We start from the raw sequence: 21,417 nt of genomic DNA, 5'->3' as shown, positions 1-21,417 counted from the left end.
TTTCAGACTGTTCAGCAAAGCCCTTGGCTGGCAAGCTACCTCAGTGAGGGCACACTCAGTTTTAGTGAGTGGAACTCCTGGGGACGAGATCGGCAACTCCTGGCACCCCAGGAATCGATTTCAGGTGGAGGTCACTGTCCCAGGAAACCCCTCTTTTCTGTTCTACAGCTGGATGGGTAAGTTTGCTTTTTTTCTTGCATTTTTTTATACCTCACTGCGGAGAGGGAGTTTTTTTCTCTATTTTTGGCAGGCTGCCAGCTGCAGGCATCTGTTTCTTTTCTCCCTCCCCCTCCCCTTTTTGCCTGGGTTGGTGAAAGTTTTTTACATCACAGCCACAATGGGTGTCAGGCTTTCTCTGTCTCACAAAGGTCTTTACTATCAGTTTTTAGAATTACTTAAGGGTGAAGGAATCGGATTTTCAAAAAGGGAGATGAAACAATTTGTTAGACGGCTGTTTCTTCACTTCCCCGATGTATCAGCTGAAAATATCCATGTTTTAGCATTTTGGAACAAAACTGGCAATGAGTTACTGAAAGCAGGAAAGTCTGGTGATAAATATTTGCAAAAATTTGCTTTTCTAGCTATGCAGATCAGAAATCCAAAATCAGAAATGCAGGAACAGCCATCAGGAAGTTATTTCAACATCTCTGCTTCCCAAAAACTCAATCTGCTCCCCCCCCCACAAGCTATTCTCCCCCTCCTTCATCCCCCTCAGCCCGCAGACAGGGCACTCTCTGCCCTCCCCTCTCCCCACCCAGCCGTCCTTCCCACAGCCCGCCCTCCAGCTCCCAGGGCAGGGAGCGGGAGGGAGCAGGGCCGGGGAGGCAGAGCCGGGAGACAACAGCTGCCGTCTCTGCAGCTCCGGTCACGTACATATCAGACCTGAATGGGGGAACTCAACCGCGTTGGACCCCGTTCTCTTTTCAGTCCGCCAGAGCTAGTCAAGGCTCAGAAAGAATTTGGTAGAGACAGTGAACGTTTCAGAGGACTTTTCAGATCTACCTTTTCTTCTTCTGATTTAACCCCTGCTGACCTTAAACAGCTTTTTTTCCTGCCTGCTAACCCAAACCAAGTATCTCTTGTGGGAGGAAGCATGGAAAAAAGAAGTGACAGTCAATTTGCCAATTCTATGGGGTGATGAGACCACTGCCACTGATGTTTTTAGAAAGTTGATATCATTAGACCATTTATGTGGAGAAAGGGAGTGGGGTGATGGAGCTAGTCAGGCAGAAAGCATTCCCAGAAAAGCTCTCAAAGAAAGTGTTAAAGCAGCTGAGAAAGCTTTCTTCCGGTTGTGTCCTGATGCTCCAATTGATAATTATTTGAAAATAACACAATCTCCATTTGAGTTTTTCATTAGTTCTGTGGAAATGTTGAAAGAAGTTGTGGACTTGCAAGTTCAGAATGAAGGAGCAAGGCTGGAAGTCCTCACCGAGGCTGCTAAGCAAAGTGCTAATGAAAAATGTAAAGCTGCCATCCTGAGCCTGCCCCTCGACCCAACACCAACACTAGAAGCAATGTTAGAAGTTTGTGCCATGAAAGTTACCAACACCCTGCTATCAAGACAAGAGACCAAAACCAATGAGGAGGATTGCAGCTGCAGACGTCCCCCAACCATTTGATCCAGCACCCACCAGCCAGCTTCAGTGTGTCACAATGACACAGGGAAAAATCTCCAACTCTAACCATCCCTGCCATCTTTGTGGGAGACTGAGGCATTGGATGCCCAAGTGCCCTCTGAAAAAGGAGTTTTTTGATTTTAAATATAGTAACCATAAAAATCAGAATTCCCCAAAAGAGAACCTTTCAAAAAACTGAATCAAGAGTGCTCATTTTCCCAGTGCTATGACAAAAATAGGGTGCGCTCAATTCCGGCACAGGGGGGAGACAAAAAACCAAGTTTAAGAGAACTACCTGTGCCAAATCAGGCACTTGCATTGGACATTACAAAACATTCATCTCACTATGATAATCCCATGCCAGTTCTAATCACCAGTTCTTCCCGTAACCCTCTCCATCTCAAGAACAGTGACTGGCATTTTACAACTGTTAACCCTGAATAGCCAGGTACTTGGACACAGCTTTGCCAAAATCGTAACAGTAAGTATGTCATGGTTGGGGATTGTTAACCCTGAACAACCAGGTACTTGGACACAGCTTTGCCAAAATCGTAACAGTAAGTATGTCATGGTTGGGGATTCAAAACACATATCCCAGAAAATTGACATTATTCCAGGTCTCATATCATCAGACTGGAACAGTTTGTCATTTGGCTCCACTGTACTCACCCACCCATGTACCTGCCCCAAGGCCAAATAATAGCCCAAGCCATCCTGAGCCTCCATGGGACCAGGAACAAGCAAACACTCTCAGAAATAAACTCCATCCCCAGGTCTGCTGGACTCAAGTACTGGGAAGAGAAAAACCTCGGTTATCATGTGGGCTGCACTGGGGTGGAGAGTACAAATTCATGAAAGGACTTCTAGATACCAGGGCAAATGTTACAGTCATTCCCTCTAGGGAGTGGCTGTCACACTGAACTGCAGAATGTAGCTGGACAAGTACAGGGTGTAGGAGGCATCCAGTTAGCAAGACAATCAAAAAGTGTTATCCAAATTGAGGGCCCAAATGGGAAAGTAGCTTTAGTATGCCCATTCATTTTACATTACACAGAGCTGCTTTGGGGAAGAGATTTATTACTGCAGTGGGGAACCACAATTGACATCCCAGAAACCCCTCAGGTTTTCGGGCGGTGGCCACTGAACAGCACCCTACCCAGAAGCTGACCTGGAAAAGTGATTGTCCAGTATGGGTAGAGCAGTGGCCGCTCAACAAAGAAAAATTGAAGGCACTTGAAGAGCTTGTAAACGGGCAGCTGAAAAAGGGTCACATTGTAGAGACCACGTCTCCGTGGAACTCACCTGTCTTTGTTATTAAAAAACCTAACAAAGACAAGTGGCAACTCCTCCATGACCTGTCAAATTAATAACGTTATTGAAGACATGGGTTCTCTTCAACCAGGGTTACCATCGCCCACAATGCTCCCACAGAATTGGTCTTTAGCCGTGATTGATATAAAATATTGTTTTTTCCACATTCCCCTGCATCCTGACAATGCCCTGCGTTTTGCCTTCTCGGTTCCCATCATTAACTGAGAGGCCCCGATGAAGAAATACCACTGGACAGTACTCCCACAAGGACTCAAAGTCAGTCCAGTGATTTGCCAGTGGTATGTCTCTTCATTGCTGTCCCCGGTCCATGTAGCTGCACGAGATTCTATCATCCTGCACTACATGGATGACATCCTGGTGTGTGCCCCAACTAATGACATGCTTACTCACACACTTGACCTGACAATCAATGCATTGGTTTCTGCTGGGTTTGAGCTCCAGGAAGAAAAAACTCAAATGATGCCACCTTGGAAGTACTTGGGTCTCGAAATTGGAAAGTGAACTATTGTGCCGCAAAACTTAGCCATCAAGAATAACATCAAAATCTTAGCAGATGTCCATCAACTATGTGGGTCTCTAAACTGGGTGAGACCTTGGCTAGGCATTCCCACTGAGGACCTAACCCCCGAGTTGGCCACTGTCGCCAGACCTTTTGAGAGGTTTTCAGAACCTTTCAATTTAGTTACTGATTCAGTTTACATGGCAGGTGTAGTGTCCAGGGCAGAAAATGCTGTATTGCAAGAAGTTTCCAATATTCCTTTATATGAATTACTCTCAAAATTGGTAAAAATAATCTTCCACTGGGAACAACCCTTTTATGTGATGCGTGTAAGGTCACACACAGACCTGCCAGGGTTCATCGCAGAAGGTAATCGTAGAGCTGATGCCCTTTTGGCATCTGTTGAGATGGCCCCACTCCCAGATGTATTCCAACATAGCAAAGATCTGTCACCAGCTTTTCCATCAAAATGCACCCGGCTTGGTTTGGCAATTCTGCCTAACGTGCGAACAAGCCCGGTCCATCGTATCCATGTGCCCTTCTTGTCAACGCCATTCACTACCCTCCCTAAGTACAGAGGCAAACGCTAGGGGTTTGCAGAACTGCGAGGTGTGGCAGACAGATGTACCCACATCTCATCATTTGGCAAATCTAAATATGTCCATGTCTGTGGATACTTTCTCTGGTGCCATCTACACTTCTTCCCACACAGGGGAGAAGGTCTCAGACGTGAAGAAACATCTTGTGCAAGCCTTCTCCACATTGGGAATCCCTAAGGTCATCAAAACAGACAATGGCCCAGTATACAAGTCCAAAGAATTTCGGAACTTCCAGCAGCAATGGGGAGTAGAACATAAGACAGGCATCCCCTATTCAGCAACAGGTCAAGCCATGGTGGAGAGGGCCCACCAGAGCCTAAAAAAGGTCCTTTACCAACAACAGGAGGCTATGAAGGCAGAGACCCCTCAGGTCTGGTTGTCCAGAGCACTGTTCACGCTGAACTTTCTAAGATGCACCTATGAGAACCTTAACCCACCTATCACAAGGCACTTTAAAGAGAACAATCAGTACAACCTGAATGCCCGGCCACCCGTTCTTATTAGAGAACCAGAGACTTGGAAAACAGAGGGGCCCCATGAGCTTGTAGGGGGTATGCATGCGTATCCACTCCCTCAGGCTTGAGATGGATCTCCTCAAAACGGGTAAGGCCATTCATTCCGAGTCTCAAAAAACAAACCCATGGCACAGGTAGCCAATGCCTGCTGGAGGAGGAAGCGCTGTCAGACTCTTTAAGTTGCTATTACCTGAACCTTATTTCTAACATATTTTATCTTCAGTTTTTTCAGTGTTTCCCTTTGATCTGAACTCAGCCCCCGTAGCATCAGAATGAGCCCTGTCCTTCTGCTGCTCCTGTTATCAGTCACCCATCCAAGTCAAATGTGGATCGTTTCTCAGCCTCAGGCAAACGTATGGACCACTCTTGCCGAAGTCCTCAACCAAAATCACATTTGCCTGTCCGCCTCCTCCATGTCTGACCCAATGTCTACCTGCCTTGTGGGGATGTCCTCTAAATCCTATGAGTTACCATCAGCAATAACAACCCCCTCTTTATCTGATGAGTCTCCACCAGTAACTCCCCCTTTTCCAGTATATAATCTGTTAGCCCCTTGGGCAAAATTAGTTCACAGACTGACAATAGCAGAAAAAGAACCCCAAGAATTTGAGCTCCTCAGTTCTGTAATGTCATCCACCCCCGATAATAAGGCCTGTGCCCTCCCTAAAGGATTTTTTTCTCATTTGTGGTGACAGAGCGTAGGCAGGTATCCCCTCTCGTCTAATCGGAGGTCCAGGTACCCTTAGCAAACTGAGCCTGTTTACGTCCAACAAGACCCAAATCGTGGATTGGCAAACTAAAACCAACACCCACAGTTCGGCCCACAAAAAGAGAGACTTAAGAGATTTAGACCCAAATTGTGATTCTGAAATTGTACATTGGTCCAAACCAAAAACGGTTGCAATCACTGTGTTTTTGCCACAGGTCTGCAGTCAAGGCTCTAGGTGAATTATCGCACCTAGAATGTTGGGTTGCTAAACAGGCCAACATTACATCAGCTTTCTGACCTCCTGGCAGACAAGGAAACAACAAGGCAGGCCACCCTACAAAATCGTGCCACAATTGATTTTCTTCTCCTACTACATAATCATTGGTGTGAGGAGTTTGAGGGTCTCTGCTGCCTGAACCTGTCATCCAAGGCTGAGGACTGTTGTAGTTCGTTTGTGGGAGGGGGCTCCCCAGGGTGTTCTCGGGGAGATCCCTAGGCTGTGAGTTCGCTGGCAGCAGCAGGCAGGCAAGGAGACTCCACACAGCTTCTGAGGGTGCTGATTTGATGAGGGTTTATTTGGGGTCCCATCCCAGGAACAGCATGGTTACTGAGGGAGAAGGGGAGAAGGGGGAGGGGGAAGGAGGATTAGAGGGAGAGCCTAGGGGATGGAAGGGCCAAGAGGGCAGGAGAGGCTAAGAGTACGACTGATTTCGCTAGCACAGCTTAAGAGGGGAATTCAAAGTGGGTGTGGAATAACACTTGGGCCAATGGGATTACAGATACATGATGGTTCAGGGCAGGACCACAGGCTTGGAATATCACATACATTTTGGAGGGGTGAGACAGAGCATACCATTTAAATAAAATGCAATACTATAGAGGACATCCACAAAACCATCGGAAAGATCCAACAGATGGTCCATGACACCAAGCAGGAAACAGCAGACTGGACGGACGGACTTTTCAAAGGATGGGGACTCTCTGGCTGGGTCAAATCCATAACAAAGTCTGTACTTTTAGTTTTGCTTGGTTTTTTTTGTCGTTTTGGTCACCTTTGAGATCATCACGAGCATCATTACCAAATTGATATTCAAAGCTACTTCTCCTTTAGAGATCGATCGGGTGACTGTTCCCTTGGGTCCCGAGGAAGAAGCAGAAAACTTTGTAATGCACTCTTGGTTTGCCCATACTTGAGATCAGCCCAAGCTGAGTTTTGAATTTTTTAGTCTTAAGGTGCCTCTTCCTTTTTTGTTCAGATGAAAAGAAGGAGATGTTGTAGTGTGCTTTTGTACTTTGTAATACTTTGTAATAGTTTTGGTTTTGTATCCCCTTATTTTCCCCAAATGATGTACCCCTTTTTGTACCCCCTTCCTCTACCTGTGTAATCATTCTGCTGTGTGGAGATCATCCCCAAATCCTCGCCCTGGCTCTCTGTCAGTCACTCAGCATCCCATCCTCTCTATCTAGAACTTTCGGTCAAAGTCATCGAGTGATTAGTCCGAGGCCAGGGGTCAGCCCCCTAAGTATTATTTTATACACTATCCCAAATGTCCGTCCCTAAGGTTGCTTAAAGACCTCCCTGGAGGGTCTTTATTGGTCAACAAATGTATCTACCTTCGGTTTCCTCCCGCCCTTTAAATGTAACCTTGAGATTCCTTTTGTTTTACTCTGAGCAAGGCGAGAGACGGAGACAATCCAGAGTGTTACATAATCCATTGTAAGACTCCCCACCCCAGAGGGGATACTTTGGCATTCTCACCAAGGCTGAGCCTATGTGAACCCATCAGATTTTGTGTTTCAGAGGCCTCCCCCACCCAAAAGGAATCAAGATTGTGACCATCACTTTGACAGGACTATGACCAACACATCAACCAATGGAAATACATATTGCAATAATCAAATCTTGCTGCAGAATCCATAGGTGGTGTCCATCTACCTGTCTACACTTACCCTTTTTTTATCTTTTTTTCCTTTACCTTATATCTTTTCTTAAGTGCTATTTTTGTACTTTTATATTGCAGCATTTCTAACCAAAATGGCTACATTTTAAAATTTGTCAAGGACCTTATTTTACTGTAATGTTCTGAAGTTTGCAAGTAAAAGTTTGTTATTGAACCTGTGGAGAATTTTGTTGTTTCTCCTGCACACTGCCCAGAGTACACTAAACAACACTCCCCTAAATGCCCCAAGCCGACTGGGGCATAACACCAGTGAGCACTAATTAATTAATTAATTTCATTGTTTGCTAAAATGTATAAGTAGTGAAAACTTTTGAACAGCCTCAGGACTCTCACTCCTGAGAAGCCCAGGGTGATTAAGGATCAACAGGATGCCACTGGATCCTTGAGTGGTGACTATCTTCTGCTTGATCTCTCTGTCTGTCTCCCTCTTTCATTTTCCATTTCTACCCCAAAAACCAACACACTGAAATGGAAGAAAATGACCAAACAGCAGACTCAGACAGAATGGTAGGGGGACCACTGGAAATTTCAAAGCATCATTTTTTTGCCGTACTGGTTACCTTGCTAAAATAGCAGATATGTACTTGCTTTTTGTGGACCCGATGAGGACATAGAAGGCAAAGTGAAACTAGATGCTTAATGTGCCTTTGTCATTGCCTCTTGTCATAATATGAAGGAGATGCTGTATGAATCTTTGATTCATACTTGATTACAGATCCATTTTTACCCTAAGCACCTTGCACATAATCCACAGCAAACCAGTCCTGAATAACGAGAGTTGAAAGCAGGCCTCTGTGGAGTGATGAGTCTATTTCATTCCTCTCTAAGAATGGCTTCTCATGCAGAGGGGTGGAGGAATTCAGAAGAACTCTTTCCAACCTATTGCCCACCCTTCTCCTTGGGCTTTGTATCATTCTATGGGTCCCCAAAGCAGTTCCTGCTCCCACAGGCACACCATGGAAGGAGGTCACACCTGATGCTTTGCAACCCACAGAAAGCAGAGTATTAACGGACAGCAGTGGATGCCCTGCAGGTCTCTCTGCTGTCAAAGCCTTTCCAGACCTTTCTTCAGTGTTTAAATGCTCCCCACACCAGCTTGCTCCCTCACCATGTTAACTTTTGGCTACTTTCCCACCCTTCCATGCCCTGCCCACTTGGCCTCCATTCTGGCAGCATTCCTGGTCACCAACCATTTGGTTGATGCTAGTCAGCAGCAACAGCTCATTCATATGCTTACTTCCATCTCTGACATCAGGTTAAGCCCAACCCTTAGCTTCATGTTATGCCTCTGTTCCTTAGAAAGCATTTAAGCATCATTACTTCTTCTTTTCCTCCATTAATAATCTGTTTTTTCCAATCAGTTTAGGATGAAGCATTATTTGCTTTATGTATTAAATAGGTTTAAAATTCTAATATCATAGCAAGAAACTTAAATCTAGTGATTAAGCCAAATAAATTCCTTTGGTAGTTGCTTTTAATCTCACCAAGTCAAATGATTACACAGCTATCATGGGAAGATATTTGCTAGTTAATGTGGATTTACTTCAGAAAGAAACCCCATTATTCACTAACACTCTGACAACTCCTCAGTTTCTCACATCATTTGCAATGCTTTAAATGCACTTTACCATCACTCCCTGCATATACTTAGCCACCTGAATTCTTGCAAAAGTTCTTCCTCCAAAGACAGTGTAGAACAAACTTGTTCCCTGTTTCCTCCGTAGTCTTTTGGTTCTGTACATGTGTACTTGTATAAGCTCTTGTGGGGCTGTAGTCTTTCTGAGGCCAGAGGATTTCCCTATTGATGAATATAAAGCTATAGAAGGGTGTCAGTCTTTGCAGACTGAGGGAATTAAAATCTGACCTGCAAAAGGTTCAGGTGGTGATTATTTGACCAAGGAACCTTACATTGCAATATATGTGATACAGTATTTTTCATCTCCCCTGCCACTTAAATTTTTTACTGTGATGTTTGCCACCTCCCTTATTCCTTTGTGTGTTTCTACTAACTTTCTAATGGATAGCCAACTATTTTCCCATTTCTTAATTTGCATACTCAAAAAAATTAATGTTTTTGCTTTTATGCTTCCTTTTAATGTACTTTTGCTATTTTCCTATTTTACATTTCTGGAGGAAGAGAGGCAGTTAATTCTCTCTGATCACCTCAGGTTCTCTCATGTTCTTCTGCCTAACTTTTTTTCATTTAGTCCATTCCATTCATTATTTTCTTCAGTGATCAATACATTTTTTCTAAAGAACAAACATAGCTATTACCAGTCAAGTGTCTATTGTATTCCCACTGAATGTAATGAAGTGATAGCTGCTCCTCCCTATGAGACTTCATTCTTACAGTCCCAGCCCCCATGGTGAAATCTGGATTATTTGATAATACCATCCTGCAGTTCCTTCCTCCCTTCCTCCTGTTGTTCTTCCTCTTCTCCCACCCTTATCCCCAAAACTTAATGATATTTAAATATTTAGATTTTTACTGCTTTTACCAACTGCAGTAGGCACTGGGTTAAGGCAGTCTATAAATTCTGGTTTAATCATCCAACAGAGAAACTGAGGTCAAGCCCAAGAGAGTTCTTGTACTCTCACTTTCAAAAGAATCCTGCCATACCAGGCAGAATCCTAGAAACAAACCCAAACAGCATTTAGTACAGCCCTGCCCACAGACTGCCTGCAAAAAACTCTGTGTTATTAAAAACACTTGTGGCCAAACAGGGCACAGTCTCTGGCTGAAAGAGGACAGCTCTGGGAGTCTGTGGTAATGTTACCATAGTATTTATTTGTGTGTGATAGATCAAGCATCCATAACCCTAAATAGCTTAAAATCTTTGAAGAGTCAAAAGCTGGTATAGTAAGTATTTTTGTTACTACCTATTTTTGTTTACTTCTAATTTTAAAAGATTCATGTCATACAATGGCAGTGTCTTGACACTATAATGAGTTGCCTTAGCATTATGTTTCTTTATAATTATCCACAATAAGTTTCCTTATGAAATGTGAACTGACAGATTGTTTGGTTTCTGAATTTGTAGTGCAGAATCATCCAAGAACTTTAAGAACTTTTCATAAGAGAATATTGCTCTAAAAAGAAAAAAGCACACCCCCAAACCAGACTAAAAAGCAGAGTCTACACTTGCAGGACAATAACTGCATTTCTTCAAACTGAAAGTATTTAGCCATTATCAAAAGAAATTTGCTCTAAGTCATACATATATGGCTCATTATAATCACTTTTCAAAAGTCAAACTCTGTAGGAACAGAAATACAGCAGTATATTGGCATTTTAGACACTACTTTTGAATGCAACTTTCTTGTGCTATTGAGGCAAATTTCAGAAAAATAATTCAGTGAAGTGTAATACAATTAATTTTTATTTCTAATATCAACCACAACATCAGAATACGTTGGTTTTTAAACTTCCAATGTTTACAGTGCTGTCTAATAAGCAACAAAAAGACATACAAAGGAGAATTCTGGAAGAGGATTTTTAAAGTTCTTTACATAAAACAAAGAAAGGAAAGCATAAATAAGTTGCAGCAAATAAGGAAATTTAAATGTGTCTAAAATAATTTCACTACATTTGTTGGACAGCATATGGTTAAAACTTTCCTTCCTGTAGATCATCATAGTCCAGAAAAAACTTCTGATTTAGCTAAAGTGTTACATTCTAAATGCCTCTATTGTTCGGTTCCTTAAGACTAAAAAGAAAAAGACATGTCCTTACTGAGAGCAAAACTCATCTATCTGTAGGGTACAAAATAGAGAGATTCTCAATACTGTTTGCTCTCAGTTTGGTCTTTTTCTTCTCTATCAGATTTAATTTTAAGAGTTTAAACATGAGATTGTAAAGGTGGTAGTTATACTGACTTTACCAGATATGGTATGTTCAGTAAAAAAATAGCATGATCTTATTTTTCTTAGTGATTTGAAAAACACTAAAAAATTTCTTGTTATCTAACCATGCTAACTTCTACATGGTCTGAGATGACTGGTGATAATCCTACAAGGCTTGTAGATACTTCTCCCTGTATTGGTGGTGTTATGAATAGAAAGTTGTATTTTTTTTAAGTTTCAGAGTTAAAAAAACCAAGTCAGACCGGGTCAGACTCCTTTGGTTTCGTTGCCGAAGAAAAGCCCTTAATCACCCGTTAATGGCGGGTGATTAACTGATTGTTTCCCTGATGCTGGCCACTTGCCAGGACAGACCCCTCCGAGGTAAAGAAAATAGGAGTGACATCGGAGCCAGTATGCAAATAAGAAATGCAGTGCACCTTGGGTTTTTACAGTTTTACAGTTTTTACAAGAAAAAAACCCCTAAAATCACGAGCCAACAAGTGACTTAAGTGACGTCTAAAGATGGGAGCATAGTCCCGTACCTGCTTGGACCTTTTTATTTCTCACCCTAACCTAAAAGAAACTGATTAAAGAGACCCCCCGGGTTTTTAAACAAACAAACCAAGGACTCAACGACTCTCCTGTGAGGACAGAGTCCCCAGTTCTGTCTGCCGACCAGCGGACAAAACTGCATCATCCTCCTCCTTCCTGCCACGCCTGGGAGCAACCCGTCGATTTCTCCCCACCTGAGCTGATTCTTCTTAATAAAGGCATTAAAAAGGAGAAAGATCTCCTGCCCATTTATTTCAGGTGGATTATTTTTCGTGCTCAATTTTGTAATCTCAGGACCTGTGATCTTTTAATTTCAATCTGAAGTTTTTAATTCAGAAGTTCCTTTTTTCCAGTAAAACTAATCTTTCAGAAACTGAAGGTTTTAGATTATGTATGCAAAGAGCCAAAACGTATATGTAGTTTTAAAGGATACAATGCCATTCCAGACAAAAAGTCAAGGAATTAGAGGGAGAAAAGAATTTGCTATAGAAATTTACTCTCCAAAAACTGTCAGTCTGCTGGTCTATACTGTTTTCCTTTCTATTAACACAGAAAGATAACAAAACACAACAACTGTTTTAACATAGAATTTATATTAATTCTATATGATTTTTTTTTTGCCTGTCAAATCACAGCATGGCTTTTCATAGCAATTCTGTATAAAAAAGGGACAAATTGGCAGCATGGCTTCTTAGGAGCCTTTTGACAAGACAGCAAGTTTTCTGTTGTAGCCCATTTGCTGCCAGTAGGATAACTGGCCCTGGCAGTTAACTCAGAAATGAAGCAGGGCAGCAAGCCTTCAGAAAAATGTTAGACCTGTGGTGCCATAATTTTCACTCTCTGCCTGAATTTACCTTTAAAGCATTTTGTGTGGAGTCATGTCATTATAGATCTCTGTGGAAGAAAAATTATCCAAAACTGACCAAAGAACTGCAGCTGTTGCTCTGTAAAGTTAGTGCTGCAGATTTTATATGCAGTAGGGAAAAATGGGAGACATTTCTATTGTAATTTGGGAGTGATGGAGAACCTGTGGAATTGTATTTTGTGCTTTAGTCTTTCACAACAATCATCCAAGAATTCATTAAAAATATAAAAGAATTATTAGAAAGACAGACTCATCTCAACAGAACTAGTACAGATCTTTTATAACAGTAAAATAGTAAATTAGTAATTTATTTTAAAGGTAGTAGGTAAGTTTTGTTTCAGTGAGTTTTCTTTGTGCCATCATGTATATGTTTTGAAATAGTGACAAAATATAAAATACTGAATCATCCCTGTTTCTAAATCATCCATGTTTGAGAGAAAAAAACATACCTTTACAGTCACAGGTAATTGTTTTTGAAGCCTCCAAACTGTGGACAGTGGATCACTGCCAGCTAGAATTATTGACTCAAAAGCCTTTGACAAAATTTTTGTTAAGATTCTGGAAACTAACTGCAAGTAAGATTAGAGGTGTTTGACTGGCCTGAATAAGAAATTGGCTGAGAGATTGCTCCTGGATTGTGTTCAGCATTGCAGAAGCCTTTTTGTGGCATGCTAGAAGTGATGTTGCCTAATATGTTTATCTATTGCTGGATAAAAATATGTGACTGATGAATTAAACAGAATTTGCAGATAATACATAGTTATGTTGGTTAGGCAAAATCAAAGAAAGCTGTGAACCAACTCAGGGACTCAGTGAAGTTAATGAGCTGACAAGAGATAGAGGTAAAAGAAAGCATGCTGAAAGAAGTATTCTGAAATAGCATTAAAAGATGTTAAAAGGGGAAAGAAAATCCAAAACAGTTTGATACATAGTTTCAGATGCTATTATTACTTAGAAGAAATATCCTTACAAAATCAAACTGGAAAGATAGCTCTACTGCTTCTCCCCAGTCTTGGGCATTAAGTTAACTTAATAACTGTGGCATTTACATTTTTTGAAGAAACCTTTTTTGTTCAAGGTTTCTCTCTTGAGAAGCTGAGAAACTTCAGAGAAAAAGGAGAACAATTCTTATTTCATTTGCTTCGCTTGTGTTGTGTTTATGTGTGGAATGTGTTTAAAGATTTTTTATTTACCGGTGATTGTTTCATTGTTTTCTGGTGTGAGTTGTTTTGTTTCATTGGTCAGTTAGTGCCAAGCTATGCTGGGATTCTAGAAAGAGTCACTAGTTTTCCTCACTATCTTCTTAACATTGAGTAAGCATCTTTTCTGTATACTATACTTTAGTAAAATAAAGTATTCTTTAATATAATATAGTGTAATAAAGTAATAAATTAGCTTTCTGAGAACATGGAGTCAGATACATCACTCCTCCCTGCTATGGGAGTTGCCTGCAAATACAATAAAGAACAAACAATTTTATAGTTATTTATGAATGCTTCAGTAAAATTATCTTTTCTCTATTTAGGACCATATACAAAGAATTCCTATGTGAAATACTATAATCATTGTTGATGTTCCTTTCTCAAAGTGAAACTGCATTAGGATTGTTATCTGTCCACAAATAGAAAAGATTTGTTGGCTTGGGCTAAAATAAAGAAGTATAAAAAGCAGCAACTGTGTATAGTGTGCACTCTATCATTTTTCATAATAAAGTATAAAAAGAGATGCAAACAGATTTAAAGAAAATACATTTAATTTAAGAAATATGGAAGGGTACAAAACATGGTTAATCCCGTGAAACAAATTGTTGGAAAGATTTTCGCCTGGGGACAACACCTTTGCATTAGTACAAATACACACAGGGCATACTTTAGCAGTCACTACAGATCAAGAATTAGAATGTATCTGCAAGAATCATTTCTTAATTGTCAAAATTTTTGCACTTCTGAAATTTGCAGTTTGTTGTAAAGACATGGCACTGGAGCACATGAAACAGCAGTGTAGGGTAGCAGTTGATGGGCCTAGAAAAGACTTGCCAGACCGACCGGAATCTAACTCCACTCCAGCATGAAGAGATTGGGAGAACATTGGTGGCTTAACACCCTGTTATTCTTCAGCCTTTTTGTCAGTGTATATGAGCCAATAATCTGATAGGTTCCTTTGCTGTGTCTTTCAGAATGGAGGATAGAAGATAAGGGAACCTAACACCTGCTGAGCACTCCAGGTGAATGAGTCAAGACTAACTTAGAAAAAGTGGAGATGATGGCAGATACAGGAATGAAGCAGTAGCTTTGCAGGCGTATGGGGTAAAAAAATGACTGTAAGTGGAGACCAGTCATGTCCTCCATAGCTCCACACCTCCCAGATGAGCTGCAGACTGACTATCCAGCTGTCACTAACAGCATTTGGACTTGTAGAGTCGCTTGTATTCCTGCAAGGACTGGGGAGCTTTATTGTGATGTGTTCTTCAGGCCCAGATTGTAAAACAAAAGTGGTGCTTTTTAGCTGGTAATGTAACCCAGACAGAGAAAAAGCAAAAAGGAGTATGGGAGTTTGGAAAAACCAAAGGCAAAGGATGCAGAAAAAAAGACCCTGCATATTTTAATTTTAGTAGAGCATCAATTTTCTCTGTAGAAGAATGCAAATTTTATACTGAAATATGTTTGGTAAAACAATCACACTTCTAGGTCATTGTTCTGGTTTGAAAGCAAAACCAGTGAGAGACTCCCAGTCAGAAATACAATTTATTAGGAAAAGGGAAAAGGAAACCAAAATACATGCAATAATACAAAAGGAAAAACACTGACAACCTAACACCCTGTTAGTCAGGGTGTTGGTAGCGGTCCAGTTGGATTGGTGGCTGCAGTCCTCCTGGAGTGGCAGATGTGGTTCTGTTGGAGCAGTGATCCTGTAGAAAGGGTGTAGTCTTCCTCTGAAGATCCAGTGGAAAAGACGGCTGTTCCTCTGGGAATACATTGGAAAAACAGTCTGCTGTGTCCCAAAACCCAGATTATATCCAGGTGGGGATGCTTAGCTCCTCCCCCCAGGCGGATCATCTCACAATGGGCTGATATCGTTCTAATGAGTCATGCTGTGAGTCCTTGATTACCCATTAAATGGAAATGGCTCCCAGAAGGAGTTATCTCTGAGTCCTGAGGCTAGATATTGATGGTCCCACTAACAGGAGATAAGGAAAAACAGTGCCCCTCCTGGTTTCAGCATCTCTTGAGGATGGGAATAGAATACATTTTTATATTGTAACCTAGGACAGTCGTACACCTGATGTGATTCACAGCGGGCAGGATGCTACCCAAGCACTGACTCCCTGTCAGCTGCCAGAGCAGCAGCTTTTGCCCTTGCCTTCTGGCAAGCCAAAGCTGACCGGGCCACACAGGCCACTCTCTGCTTCTGCTCTGCACAGAGGCCAGAAGCTAGGTTGCCCAAGCCCTCCTGCTTCCACAGCTGGCAATCTCTCCTGCCCTGCCATGGCACGTGGCACCACAGCTCACCCAAAAGTGGCAAAGCAGGAGCTGCTGGGCCAGAACATGATGATGGAGGCTGCCGCCTCATCACTGCCTTCCTGCTGCTGCTCTTCTGCCTGCAGCACCGCCTCCTTGCTGGTGCTCAGCACCCACGGCTGGTCCAGGGCCAGCCAGAGCCATGGGGCAGGGTGGTGCCCTGCCTGCAGAGAGCAAAGGCCAGCAGTGAGAGGCAGGTGGACTCGCTGGCATCCCCTGGCACAGACCCTTCTGTAGTGCATCCTCCTTCCATAGTGGCACAGATGAGTTTGGGATGGGCTATCCCAAAAGACGGGAGATGCCCTCTAGCCTTGCGACTCTCTTTCCTTTGCCCACTTTCCCAATGGCAATTGGAGCTTTCCTTAGCAAGCCCTTGCAGTGCCTTCTCCGCAGATGTGTGGCTCCTCCATCTGCCCAAACCCTTTTACGGTTTCTTAGCCCGTCTTTGCACAGCTGGGGGATCAGCTGGGCAGGCCCACCTGTTTTCCCCAGCCCCCAGCAGCATTCTTTACCAAAACCCTCCTGGATCCTAAGGCAGGCATCTGCTAATTGCTCCCAATGACACCAACCAACACTCATTTCAGTTCCAGTTTCACTAATAGCGCCTTGCTCCAGCAGCGCTGTCCGGTAGAAGTGCACCAAAGGCAACTTGAGTTGAAAAAGGAAAGGTGCTACAGCTTGTTGTACCCGTGCTTCTTACACGCAATTACAAGTTCTGTTACAAGCTTACTGCACATAGTTATGTCTCTGCTGACTCCAGGGCAAGTGACAGACATCACCGCCAGTTCACACCATCTCATCACTGACAGGTTACAAGGTGGTGCCTGTACAGATCCATGTATGGACAGAGCATGACAAATATCCCTGGCCCTCTCTAAATACCCACAGAGCAGGAAGGAAACTGCCCAACACCATGCAGGTTTACACAGGCATTGATACAGACAGAAACATAAGGATCTGCGTTGTGAAATTATATTGACTTCTGTATACAAATGCTTCTACACAACATGAACCTGTGAAGACCTATACAAAAAAAAATTACCAAAGTACCCAGCTACACCTCCATGTCCCTGTAACTAAAGACACAGAACTGTGTATAGCTCTACTGTTCCGTGCATACTGATGTAGAACTGGAGACAGAGAGACATAACTATACAGAGGCACAATGCTGACCCGGTGCAAACAGGACTAGGACAAGATGCAGAGGGAGGGCGGCCGGCCCATCTGCCCCCGCTCCCCCTCGGTCCCGCGCAGAGAGGCCCTTCTGGAAACGCCGAGCAGACGGAGATCTCTAGGAAGCGAAGGGAGCACTGAGTCACTCTCGGCACGCCCTCAGCCCCGCCATAGCCTCAGCACGCCCGCAAGCTCCCCAGTCCCTTCAAAGCCTCCTAGCCCATCAGCCCCGCAGTGCTGCCATCCCCCTGAGCCCCCCAGCCCTCTCAGCCCGTGTCTCTTCCCTGCCCACGCAGCCTCCGCCACCATCGCCCTCAGCCCCCAGAGCTCCGCTGCTTGCCCTCAGCCCCCCCGCCTCACCGTCCCCTCAGCGCCGTGGGCAGCAGCAGCAGCTCCTCAGCAGCCGCAGGGCGCCCTCAGAGGCGCTGTCCCCACTGTGGCAGCCCCGGTGCCCTCAGCCTTACCGGCCCTTCAGGGGCTCCCCGGTGCCCTGAGCCCCGTGGGTCCTGAGGGGGACGGTGCCTGGTGCCACCGGCACTTCCCAACCTGGGGCTGAAAGCGCTGCTCGGCCCGCCCTGGCTGCCAGCCCAGCACCCCAGCACGGCCAGAGGGGCGGGGTGGCAGGGCACGCAAGGCAACAGCGCACAGGGGTGGCAGAGCAGGGGAAGAAGGCAAAAAACAGCCCTCTCCCAATAGCTAAAGACCTATCTCCTTAGCTTTGGAGCTAGAACTTTTGAAATTGGAATTCCTTGGAAGCTTATCTCAAAAGTGCAGCTCAAAAGACAGCGACACCCAGAAGTGGAGGGACAGCCATGGCAGCTGCCCCATCTTCATCGCCTCTCCCTTGGCCGCTTTCTCCCGCGCAGAGCACTCCTCCTGCAGAGGTACAGGACACGGCCGCGTCGGAAGCCAAGGGCTGCAGAGGAGCTCTTGCCAAGCCCTGGCCAGCAGCAGCCCTTGGTGGCTCTTGCCAGCACCTTGGGCTGACTTAGGGCAGTGTGGAGAGAAAGGCAGGCAGCAGAGCCTGGGGCATTCATACCCGGGCTTCCTGGCCTGCCACAGCCCCCGGGTTGTTGGCATCTCCTGCTGCCCCTCATCTCCTCTTCTTCCCGGGCTGCTATTCTCCGTCTCAGGCCTTCTCGCTGTCATTTCCTGCCGAGTTCCTCCACTGCAGTACCCTGCAAGCCTGTAATCCTTGGCTAGATTAGATGGGTAAAGCCCAGAGGAACGAGCTAAGTCCCTTCTTGTTGCAGTCAATGCAAGCGCCTTTACCTGCTTGAGTCAGGAAGGCTTGTCACGGCTTCGGCCTCAGCCAGGGCCTCCATGCAGGTCTCGCTCTTCTTGCTTGGAGGCAAATCTGGAGGTGCCTAAAGCAGAAATCCTGGAGGTGTGTTGCACTATTCTAGAATATTTCTCTCCTTTTAATTCCCCTCTTTGTCTTAATTTCAAAACATTTTCTAATATTAATTTTTGATGAGCTTTAGTTCATCATACATGCTTGCTCATGTTTCTGTTTTTGTGACTTTTTTCCCCCCTGCATTGCATGAATCCAGTGTCACCATTTGTGAAGCCTTTCTTTTTTGTTTTGTTTTGTTTTTGTGCAGTTGTCATCTATTTGTTAAAAATAGCTACATTATACTGCCATTAAATATTCATTAAACTGAGTTGTGGCAGGCTATGAGAAATATCCAATTAAGCCGTTCACTTTCTACACAGAAGTCTACAAATGAGCAGTCTTCTTTCTTTTCAATAATGCATCACAGGCTGCCCTTAGTATCTGTAAAATAATTGATAAGGCAAAAGTTATTTGTAAAATACATACTAGAAATAGAAAAGTAGATTAGAGTCCATAATTTCGCCTTGGAACTTTCTTCTGACTGTGGGAAAAGCACAGCATACTTTGATTTAATTTTTACATAGCCTGGGGGAACCTGAAATGCTGCACCTAATAATTCAATATTTTCTGTTTCTGACATCCATTATGTGCTACTAGGTCTTAAACACCAGAGCAGGAAAACACATCATAAGCTTTAATCACTCTGAAACCACTACAGGGCACTAAGTACCCCTGGGTCCTGGGCAAGGCACAGTGGTGTTTTGGATCTGTACAGTTTATCTTTCTTTGTAGCTACCACACTGCAGATGCATGTGTGCCCAGGCTGCAGCTGGAGGCAGAACTGCCATCAGTGCAGGCAGTGCTGAGCAGGTTGGAGCAGCAGTCACAGCAGAGGTGAATCAGCTTAGGCTTCAGCATAGCTCAGAACATCTCTCTGAGTACCCAGGGCCAGCCCATGCTGCTGACCCCTCCCTAGTGCACTGATTGAAGACATTAAAGCTGGATAGGTTTGCTGTAGGCCTTGTTGAACAGCTCCCTCCTCTGCAGTGCAGACCTGCCTTAGACCCTACACTAGTCCTGCCAGAGGGGTGAACAACCTGCTGTGAGGCACTGCAGGGACCTGGGATCTGTGCCCTGAGCAGCTGAGCTTCTCCATGGGTAGCAGTGCCACAGGGCAGTGATATCAGCTGGTGCCAGTCTCCTGTTTCTCCAGCCCTGAGCATGTCCAGATGCAAGGCTTCTGTGTAAGCCTCTGTATCCCGTGTGTATCAGGTTATACATTCCATGCCTCTTGCGTAGCACCCAGCAGTTTCTATTTTGCCTTGTATGTATTCTACTTGTTGTCACTTGCTCGTTATTTCTTAGCAGTCTTCACTTACTGATGTTAATTTTAAGTCACCCCTTTATTTAATTTCTAATTCCAGGGGATTACTTCCAAATGTACTTTCTGGTTATTACCAAAGCCATGTGTACATGCTGGCCCTAAACTCCGTGGTTATTGGTTCAGAAGACCAGAAATTGTTTGGTCATTTCATTCCCACTTGAAATGTAGGATTTAATAGACTTAAACATGAAGCAAGGCACTACAAAATGTACAGCATTTTTTCCTTCTTCTTTTTTTTTTCTTGTTTACCTTGAGATAAAATTACAATTACTTTCTTTGTTTCTACAGTGTAATATTTGAGACACAAAATCTTGTATCGGCCTTGCACTGATGTCAGAGGAGGAGTCCTACAGAAGCTGGGAAGCTAACAATGACCACCTAAGCTACTTAGAACCTTTCAGACAAAGGAAATAGTCTGATAAGGGACCTACCTTCTGAAGGAGGGCATGCTTTTTGATGTGGCTGAGAACCATCTGCCACTGCAAGCCCTAGCCATACCAAAAAAAAGGGGTGAAATACTGGGAGAAGGAAATTTATGGGGGCAGTGGTAAAATTCCTACCTGAGAAGCAGGATTTCTCATATGATAGAAGTGAGCATTCATCTAGGCAGCAAAAAACTCATTCTTTACTAATTTTTCAACTTGCCCTTGGGGCAGTATGCAAGAAAAATACTTTGTGAACATTTAGATTGTTAAGTACATTATCACAATTAAAGTTACATCTCCATTAAAATCTTATTTAAAACTATGAAAATAATACATTTTATATCATAAATGCAAAGCACAGAAAATAACACACTTGGAAATGAAAAGTAAAGCTGCATACTTTTTCCATGTTTTCTACATTTTTACATTTCTACATTTTTACATTTCTACTCAGGAAATCACAGAAAAATCACTGAGGATTCCAATCTATCAGAAAGTCCATGCTTGTCAGAGATGAGATGTATGTGTACTGAAAGAAGGAAACAACTTCTCTGCTATCTACTGCTATGTATAAATAGTATACATTATTTATTGATTTTCACCTGTGGTTTTTCATATCCATCAACTATTTCTATAGAAGTAGAAACAGAAGTTTGGAGTTTTAATAATTAAAATGCTGAGATGATAAAAACCGTGACATAAATGAAACAAAATCTAGTCAGACTGTGATCTTGCATACTGGTATATATGGAGACAGTGACGTTGTTCCTTAAAAAGGCTTTTGCAGATTATATTCTGTGGGCTTGATACATTTGTGCCTGGATATCAGAGGAAATCTTCCTGCCAGGCATAATTAGAATTGGCAGCTTTTGAAGTTTGTCTTAGTATTTACAGGGATCAGCTAAAGCCCAGTCAAATCAATGGAAAAGCTCCTGGGATGTCTTTGCTGTGCCAAGCACAACAATATAAAGCAATGCCTGACTTGGTGTTAAGTGAGCTGCCTTGTGCAGGGCCATGCAAAAGGCTAGAAAGGAGCACAGTGACGGAGTAGGTTAAGCCTCAAACAGGCTTTGGTTGCAGGGGCTGC

The sequence above is a fragment of the Passer montanus genome, unplaced genomic scaffold, assembly GCF_014805655.1.
Source record: "Passer montanus isolate IOZ18808 unplaced genomic scaffold, ASM1480565v1 scaffold87, whole genome shotgun sequence".
NCBI lineage: Eukaryota > Metazoa > Chordata > Aves > Passeriformes > Passeridae > Passer > Passer montanus.
Note: the sequence above shows the minus strand (reverse complement) of the source record.